At 42.1% G+C, this 8,334-nt stretch overlaps 1 long non-coding RNA gene across 2 annotated transcripts in view; it reads right to left on the reverse strand.

The window, feature by feature from the left end:
- Positions 1-8,334, reverse strand: part of LOC308399375 — a 31,958-nt gene that overhangs the window by 23,394 nt on the left and 230 nt on the right. For both annotated transcript variants that reach the window (XR_013972148.1, XR_013972149.1), the window contains exons 2-3: positions 8,225-8,324; positions 7,890-8,008 (exon numbers count right to left, since the gene is read on the reverse strand). This is a non-coding gene — a long non-coding RNA (uncharacterized lncRNA). The remainder of the gene's footprint in view (positions 1-7,889; positions 8,009-8,224; positions 8,325-8,334) is intronic.

Raw genomic sequence — 8,334 nt, forward strand, 5'->3', positions numbered from 1 at the left:
TTAACTTAATTTGCTTTAACAACTTCAAAAGTGTTCAAAAAATCATTTTCTAACCCTCCCATCTTCCCATCTGACATTTGGCAAACAAAAAACGAAAAACCTTTACCACACCCATCCGGGGTGCTCTTAATCTCTTGATTAATGGGAGGGTCCATAAGCTAATAAACCAATCACTTTCCAAAAGCTTCTCCAATAAAATTAATTACAAATTTACATAACAAAACCAGGTCAGAATATTCTTACACCTTTAAAGAAAAAACAAAAATGAATACAAATTGCATTTTATAAACATTCAACAAAAATGGCCACAACACAAACAGTTGTCCTTTGTGTCTTCCCTGGTGAACTTGATGTTTTTATCCACAGCGTTAATGTGCGCAGTGAAGGATTCCACTTCTTGTGTCTTGATTTTGACCCAGGTGTCATCTACATATCTGTACCAGTGGCTGGGTACTCTTCCTTTGAAAGAGCCAAGAGCCTTCCTTTCCACTTCCTCCATGTAAAGGTTGGCTACAATAGGTGACACGGGGGAGCCCATGGCACAGCCGTGTTTTTGTCTGTAAAAGCCTTTGTTGTATTTGAAATATGTAGTGGTGAGGCAGAGGTCTAACAGTGTGCAAATCTGATCGGGTGTGAAGTTGGTCCTGTCCTCCAAGGAGCTGTCTTCTTGTAGTCGTTTTCTGACCGTCTCCACGGCCTCCGTGGTGGGTATGCAAGTGAAGAGAGAGACTACAAAGGACACCATGGTTTCATCTGGATCCAGGGTAAGTTTCTGGACCTTGTCGGTGAAGTCAGTGGAGTTCTTGATGTGGTGTGGGGTGTTCCCCACGAGAGGAGCAAGGATGGTAGCAAGGTGTTTAGCAATGTTATAAGTGGCTGAGTTTATGCTACTGACTATGGGTCTGAGTGGGACAGCTTCCTTGTGGATTTTAGGAAGTCCGTAAATGCAGGGTATGGCATCCCCTGGGTAAAGGCGGTGATATGTAAGGCGGTCAATAATTTTGTCCTTTTCAAAGTCTTGAAGGCAAGCTCTAACTTTCTTTTTGTAGCTGCTTCTGGGGTCTCGCTTTAAGGCTTCGTAGGTATTGTTGTCACTGAGGAGAGTGGTGATCTTTGTATGGTAATCTGTAGTGTTTAGGACCACGGTGCATCTTCCCTTATCAGCTGGTAAAACAGTGATGTTGTGGTCTTTGCTCAGGGAAGCGACGGCCATCTTTTCCTGTATTGTGAGGTTGGATGGAGGGACTTTGGCACTGGAGAGCGTGGCTGAGACTTTCATCCTGATTTGCTATGCTTCTGTCTGTGATAATTTATTAATCCGTATGGCAGATTCTGTGGCTGTGATGAGGTCCACTATGGGCAACTGTTGTGGAGAAATGGCAAAATTGAGTCCTTTGGCTAATACTCTCTTTTCAGGTTCAGTGAGAATCCTGTCTAAAAAGTTCTTAAACCATTTCTCCTGACTGACTTCAGGTGTGTTTTCTTCTTCCATTTGACCTTAGAACTGAAGAAGCTTCTCGGATGAGAGGTGAAACGTCTTCAAGTAACTTAAAGAAGTCCAGACGCTTTTCTTTGCAAGCTCCTTTGACTACGATGACCTGGATGACTGAGAACCTTCACAGACATATTTCTCTTTGTTCACAACCATTGACATGTCGAAGAGGTTAACACATGAGGAGCGGATCGAAATTGTGTTGATATCTGGTGAATGCAGTAACCAGGTCATTGCAGCAGATTTCAATGCAAGACACCCTACGAGTCCACCCATCTCCCATGCTACAGTTAGCAAACTGCTTGCTAAGTTTCGTGAACCTGGTTCAGTGTTGGATTTGCCAAAATGTGGACGCAAAAAAAACTGTCACTAATGAAGAAACATCAGTGGCTGTCCTAGCTTCATTCAGCAAGAGCCCACAGCGTAGCACTCGCCACATGTCACTGGAGAGTGGCATTAGTCTAACATCCCTTCGGCGGATATTAGCTACTCAAAAATGGCACCCTTACAAACTCCAGCTACTGCAGCATCTCAACGAGGATGACCCAGATGAATTTGCAGAATGGGCAAAACAAAAATTGGAACAGGACCCTCAGTTTACGCAGAAGATTTTGTTCAGTGATGAGGCAAACTTTTATGTGAATGGTGAAGTTAACAAACAAAAACACCGCTATTGGTCTGACACTAACCCACATTGGATGGATCCCTCCAAGACTGTTGGAACAACAAAAGTGATGGTTTGGTGTGGTATGTGGGGTACAACGGTAGTGGGTCCATTCTTCATCAATGGAAACCTCAAGGCCACTGGATATTTGAAATTGCTACATGATGATGTGTTTCCCTCTTTGTGCACTGAAGCTGGCACGTTCCCTGAGTTTTTCCAGCAAGATGGTGCACCACCACATTATGGGTGCCAGGTCCGAGCATTCCTAGATGAACAGTTTCCTGGAAAGCAGATTGGTCGTCGTGGGCCAGTTGAATGGCCCCCTGTCACGATCCTGGGTCTTATGACCCAGCGTTTTGAGTTTTAGATTATTTTGATGTTTATAGTATATGGTTAAGCTCATTAGGTTTTCTAGTTCATTTGTTATTAGATTCCCCTTGTGTCTTCCAACCCTTGTTAAGTCTTCCTTGCTCTTCATGTGTTTCATGTCTGTTATATTGTCAAGTTCATGTAGTCATGTCTGCGTTTCATTAGGTTTCCTATTTTATTTTCTAAGAGGTTTTGTGTTTTGTTTTACTCTTTCCCTGTGGCGTTGTTATGTTCACCTTGTGTCTACTGTGCCTTTCTGTCCCATGTTTCAGGTTCCCATGTTCTGTCTCCCCAGTTGCTGTTAAGTTTACATGTTTAGAGTTCAGTCAGTGTGTTTCCTGTTTTACTTTCAAGGTCCGTGTCTCATGTCAGCGTTTCTAGTTTTGCTTCCCTTGTCTCGTCCAGCCTGATTACTCCTAGCTGTGCTCTCCTTCTGTGGCTCATTCCCTTGTTATCCCTCAGTGTATTTAAGCCCTGTGTTTCTCTTTGTCAGTGTTGTAGTCTCCCTCATGGCTGTCTTTCCCTATGTGTCAGTTTATCCATGTCCCAGTTTAGTTTTGTTATTTTTTGTGCCATTCTGCAATAAAGCAGCTTTTTGAGTTTAATTCCTGTGTGGTGAGTTTTGCGTTTGGGTCCTTCTCCTGCCTGCGCACAGCCAAAACATGACACCCCCAAGGTCTCCCGATCTGACCCCTTAACACTTTTATCTTTGGGGTCATCTGAAGGCAATTGTCTATGGTGTTAAGTAAATTAATTTGATTTGTGTTATTATTACTTTTATGTGATTTGGGTCTTGTAATAATACCACGGTGGTATTATGGTTTCTCTGTCCCAAATACCCATTCACAGATTCTGCTAATGGATTTGTTAGCCTGCCTGTTCAGCTGTCATGTGACTGCATGTGAAGTCCCAGAGCAAGCTGTGCTACACCAAGATCCAAGATTAGACACGTCTCTACGTCACATACTATGTCATAATGCTTTTCCTCTGTCTGGATGTTCCCTTTCTATAGAACCGATTCCAATACCTTACCTCACAAATCTATTTTGCTCCTCTAGCAGACCTTTGCCTGCTTCTGACCAGTAGAGTTTCTTGTGTTTTTGTTGTTTCCGTTAGACTGAGTCCAGATTCCATACTGCAAAACCCCACTAATTTTGGAAAGCTTGGAAAAGTGTCTGAAAAGTTGGTGCCTGATGAACAGCAATCCTGAAGATTACTGAGTAGTGCTAGCTGAGTATGTGTGTCATGGCAGAAAGGGGAAACTGATCCTCTTAGCAGCCTGGAATTGGCCCACTCTCAGGAAAGTGTCACTTGAGTTGGTCAACCTGAGAGTGCCAGGCAAGATTGTCTAGCCGTGTATCTCCTTCCCATAGCAACCTCCTACCTCCGCCAACTCGCAGTGGGAGTACTTCTGACCTGAAGACAATCAGCACTTGTGAGCACATGACTCTGATCTTTCCTTGAAAGTATGCCAAAGCATGCTGTACCTGGCCTCAAGGCACAAGTTCAATCCAAGGTGCCACACTGCCTGTTTGTACAATTAGTGAGCTTCTGCTGGGCAGGACCTCCTGCTGAGAGCTGCCAGGCATACCAAACTCTAGTCCAACAGAGCCCAACAAAAGACACAGACCTCACCGCAAACACATCATAACACATACGCGAACCCTAACTTCTTTGCGTCTCTTTGCTCCCACATGTAGTTTCCTTGATTTAAAAAATGTAGAGCTTGTGATCTTTTTTTATTCTTCCTTCACCTTTTTAACTCCCCACATTCTTCTTCTCGTCTTTCTTTCTTGCCTCCAGATGTTTCTCTGCACATGTCACGCAGACAGTGACAGAGGGCCGTCAAGCCATGCTCATTCCATCAATTTATTGAAAACAGATACAAATATGAGTTCATTCCTGAAGTGCAGCCCCCATTGTAACAATCAATAAAAGAAGGGCTGGTTTTGAAAGCATGCTTGGCATCTGACTGATATCAACAAAAAGCTGTACCATTGTCTCTAGGAAAGGCCTCCATTATGTTATTGAAGAAAAACCTGTGTCACAAATTTGCAAGTGAAATAACAAAAAAACATATTCTATTTTTGTATATTGTTTCAAAAGTCAGCACTATGCTTTCTAAGAATGTACATCCCTATGTCACTCTGGTTGCTGCGTGGAAGAGTCATGTCTATGCAAGTGGGAAAAACTATCAGGGAACATTAAGAGAAACTCTAACTGATGTGACTACAGTAACATCAACTGCAGGCCTTTAAGTTTCTGGAAAACAATTCAACTGTCAGTCCTGACCTCAAAACAGCCAAATTAATAGGGCCCAAGGATGGTGGTTAACAAAGGCAGATGTCTGCCACCCAAGTTGGCATCCAACATATGGTTACATCCCTTCTTCTTTAATTTGCTGAAGTCAAAAGACAGCTAAAAGCATTAAACAGTAATGTTAAATGTCAGTTCTGATTATGATAGGGATAGCAGATTCCCATGATCCACCAAGAAATCCCTACATTCTTCTAAGTTTACCAGATTTTACTACATGCTTTACAGTCTTGTCATTTGAGGCCCCAAACAGCCCAGAAGCAATTATCAGCCTGCAGAAAAGATCCCGGCTTCATTAGCCCATCTACGTGTTCCACCATGATGGACGAGGCCTGTCTTTGCTGTCAGCACCCGGGTTGAGTTAAAGAGCACCAAATGATTTTCTTCAACATGCTGTTGGCAGTACACATTATTTATGCCTTTTCTCTGTAAGCCACAGTCAACATAATTCAGACAAATTACATGTTAATCATCCTTCTGATGGGAAAGCATCCCAACACCTTAGAAAAATAGTTAACATTGAAAGTGGCTCAGCAGTGCAAATAAGTGGAACTACATAGCAAAAAAATCTTCAAATATTTGTGCTGCAGTTTGAGGATGCATTCTGTTGATAAGAAAGACCCTTATTTGGCTGCTTAAAGGAATGCCTGATTATTTTTTTTCTCATTTCACTTCGCCCATTGGGATGCCATAGGAAGATACAATAAAACAAAAATATGTGAGGAAGTGTTGAACTAATTTTACTGTGATGAAGAGTCAAATTGGAACAGCAGAGTTCAGGTAAATTTAGGTTGTTTGTTCAGTCATCCTTTAAGAATGAGTTGCTCTTAAAAGACTATGGAGGGATAGATTTCTTTTTTCAAGAGAGGAACTTTTTATATTAATTGATATCTTGTTTTTATGATTTTAATTTTGGCCATCATTTCAGTAATGTAACAGACCCTCAGAAACTCGGTGCACTGTCTTTGCTGTTCCTAGGACTGCTTCTGGACAGAGACCTCTGGTGTTCTCTTGGGAATCTGCTGGAGTCGCTCTTCCAGTTAGTACGGTCACAGCTCCGAATGCTCCTGTTACCATTACGACCACTTTAGACTTCATATACAGCCAATCACAAGGGGGGCTGAAACAGACTGAGTGCAGGGGCTCCACCAGTATCCCATTATTGCTGACAGCAAGTTGACCTAGTGTTTTTTGTGGGTCACATTTAAAGTCCAACAAAATCTATGCCAATCTCATTCTTTCCACTATTTCTTGATAAAAAAAATAAAAAAGAAAGAAAATAAGAAGAGATAAGAAAACAAGATCTCCTGTAAGCAAACTAGAGGCTAACTGCAGCACACTGTGATGGGCTTGAAAGTCAGTCAAGTAACATATCACTAAGTAACAGTGCTGTCAACGTGATCTATGAATAGAATGTAAAATGAGTGTTTTTATATAAAGTGATCCGCAGGTCATAATGTGGTCAGTGAGTGCAATACCTGCTGATGGCATAGCTTGAATATGAAGACAGTACATGTTGACAGAAAGGAAATTCACTTCTTGAATCACTCTTGGGAGAACGAAATAAATAAATCAGCGCAGAACCTTTGGGCTTCACAAAACCACAAATTATAAAGTACGTTGTGCCAGTGTTACTGAGGACCATCAGTGACTTTGTGTTTCCAATTAATGATTTATGGCCTGAAATGTGCTGCATTGTGAAACTGTATCACAAAGGAATGTTGACTGGGACACTTTAAAGAAGAGATTAATAACCAGAGGATATCAGATTCCCCGAGGCAGAGGAAGACAGAGAGGGTGAAAGACAAAAGTGCAGATGCAAGACCAAGACAAGATTGTTGAGTGAGACAAATAGTATCTCTTATTGCAGTTTGCTGAGACTGCAACAGAGACAAGTTGAACATATGGTTTAGGAAATGAGATGTGCATGTTTTTGCTAGCAGTTATCTGATTTCATTTCATCATTTTATTATACCCAAACTGTCCCGAGGCAAATTACAACATACTCTGTTCTGACTCCTGAATCTTGAAATCAGGAGGATCCAGTGAATGTCTGTTTACCTCTGCCACATGCCATTGTATATGTTTTTCGTTTCGCAATATCTAATCAAGCAAATTGTCATAAAACTGGAGAACAGCATATCAAGTCTGTTTACATGTTTTATATGAGGGCTGGTTTAGCCAGCCAAACAATAACAACGCATCACAATGAACCCGGTCACCCCTTATAGACACAAACCAGAAGTTTTCTGTATTCATACTAAGTGGACACAGTTTTCCAAAAGTGTCTTTCTGCTGAATTAGTCTAAACTGTACGTTTAGTTAAACTCAACCCTGGACAGATGGGCAGACAATAAACAAGCCACAGATCAGAATCGAAATATTTCAGATGCAAAAAAAGCTGAAAAATGCAAAAAGAGAAAAAAACATGTCAAGTAATGAGAAAACTAATCTCAGCTGGAGACGTTTTCTCGCTATTCTGGGAGTGTTTCCTTACCTAGTGCTTGTTTTTCATAATGGAGTCTCAACACTTTTTCTGCTTCTGTGGTGGAAATCACACAACGGACTATACTTATTACATTATTTTCTCAGCGTGTGCCCCCCTCTTGCGTTTGTTATTGCAGAACAGAAGGATATGCTGAACGTAGAGGGGGGCAGATGCTGAGCCTGCACAATCACAACATTTTCTTTTTAATAATTGGAAGTCCTGTGGGGTCAATGACAGGGTGGAGGCATCCAGGAGGAAAGGCACAAGGGGGTCTGGATACCGAGCGAAAAAGGGTCAGGTATGCAGTCTGGTCTGCACGTGCTTGGTAGCTGGCATGTGCATCCAATCTCTGCAGCTTTAGCAGACCAGAGCAGTTAAACAATACCTCTTTGGCTGCACCCACAGTCCAGCATGCGGTCACACTTATACAAACACTATATGCAAAGAAATTATTGTTATAGTATGAGGCCACCTATACACCTACCCAGAGGAATGTTTTATCAGTTTTGCATGTGGGTGTGGTGGGGGAGCTTGGGGTAACACCAGTGGCACTCACTCACATAGGATTAATGCCAGCAGGAGATCGGACCAGTGGAGCAGAACCCTCAAATTCCCAAACCCGGAGTTTTGGGAGCAGTCACCACATGAGAACTGTCCTTGGTGCAGTTTGTCATCTTATCTGCAAAATGAAAATGAAAGTGATTTATACTAGTAAACAGTATATAAAAAAGCCAACAGCTTCAACCTGCTGACATAACTTGGCTTTTCCTTTTACAGGGGAACCAGATGGACGGAGCAGATTTGGAGCTGGAAGCGCACTAGATGAACAGAACTTAGTAAAATACGTTAAAGGATTCAAAGAGTTGAATGTTTTCAGCGGCTGCCCCCCACTCACCTCCACCCGAGACTGGATATAGCGGTCCCTCATATCGGGGCTCTCCATTTACATTATTCATACGGAGGAGGGTGTGACCTGTTGGCTGTTTTTTTTCTGTCTGTATAAAA

Source organism: Rhamphochromis sp. 'chilingali', assembly GCF_963969265.1.
Source record: "Rhamphochromis sp. 'chilingali' genome assembly, chromosome: 7".
Lineage (NCBI taxonomy): Eukaryota > Metazoa > Chordata > Actinopteri > Cichliformes > Cichlidae > Rhamphochromis > Rhamphochromis sp. 'chilingali'.